Here is a 1,313-nt window from a genome sequence, read left to right as displayed (position 1 = left end):
TCCTACACTGCGATGTCCTAATAGTGATGGACATGGAACTGTCAGCTAAATAAACCCTGTCTCTTTTTATAAAAAAAAAAATTATTTGAAATACAACTTTATTCTGATTCTAAACAAAAAAAATCAGACAGTAACAAACAAGATTTTATCACTGACTGAATAGTGTGATGTGACTGTAGCTGTCTTATTTTTTTAATTCATGAAGGAAACAACTGTGTTCCAAACAGCTAAATATGCAAGTCCAAAAAAAAAAAAAAAAAGAAGGTGTGTTTTAACTGCCACATTCACTCCGAAGCCCATTCATCTCCTTCAGCATCCCAATCAAGTACACGATCTGCTTAGCTAAACAAGGCGGCACACACGCTGCACCGCTGACGTCACAGGACAGTGGCCTATGAAACTAGACTTCTGGCCCAGGGCTCCAGCTTCATGTTGGCACAGGTCAGCATCCTCGTCCGGGAGGGCAGTCGTTTGAGCAACCTCGAAATCATGCTCGTACTGTGCTGCCAAAGCTGGGTCCATGACCACCACAGGTGGAGCAAGAGCAGGTGTGGCACCAAACTCCAAATTAGGGTCTCCGACGAGCTTTCCGGCAAACCCGAGGGAAGGCTTTTCAGAGTTGTGGTTACTTTGGGCAGAAATGTCGTAGTACTGAAGATTGCTCTTTCCGTGGAAGACAATAGATTTTGCCTTCGTTTTTCTGCCCTTACTATCCACTTTGCTGCCACACAATACAATGGGGATGTTTTCACACACACACACGCATCAGATCTCTAGGCCAGTTAGGTACATTCTTGGAAGTGAACCTTGATGTTACATCAAACATTATAATGGCACACGGGGCTTGGATGTAGCAGCCATCTCACGGGCCCCTGAACTTCTCCTGGCCGGCTGTGTCCCACACATTGAACTTGATGGGTCTTAGGTTGCTTTGGAAGATCAGCTTGTACATCTCCACACCTAGGGTGGCCACATACTTCCCGAACTCGCCGGTCAAGTGGCGCTTCACTAACATTGCCCATCAGGATGAGCTTGAACTGGACCTGTGCCTCTCTCTGGGGGGCCATCGTGGCATCCTACCAGAAGAGTCTTCGTGCCGTCTGACAGAAGCTGGAAAGATGGCGGAAGCACCAACCCTTTCTCTCTTAAGCTGCCCATCTTGTTTTTTCTTTGTTTGTGTTTATTTCTTTGCTTTTATATCACAGCAACAGGAGAAGAAACTTATACAAAGCCAAAGGAAGATCTCTGGCAAATAGGAACCCAGGAGGCATTGTCCCATAAGCACGTAACCAACCAGGGAATCCACAGCTCTT

At 45.9% G+C, this 1,313-nt stretch overlaps 1 pseudogene; it reads right to left on the bottom strand.

Annotated features, from left to right (window-relative positions):
• Positions 1-342: 342 nt before the first annotated feature.
• LOC131920862 (GTP-binding nuclear protein Ran-like) lies at positions 343-1,067 on the bottom strand (annotated as a pseudogene).
• Between the last annotated feature and the right edge of the window lie 246 nt (positions 1,068-1,313).

Source organism: Peromyscus eremicus, chromosome 10 (genome assembly GCF_949786415.1).
Source record: "Peromyscus eremicus chromosome 10, PerEre_H2_v1, whole genome shotgun sequence".
Taxonomy (NCBI): domain Eukaryota; kingdom Metazoa; phylum Chordata; class Mammalia; order Rodentia; family Cricetidae; genus Peromyscus; species Peromyscus eremicus.
This window is presented reverse-complemented; position numbering and strand designations above follow the sequence as displayed.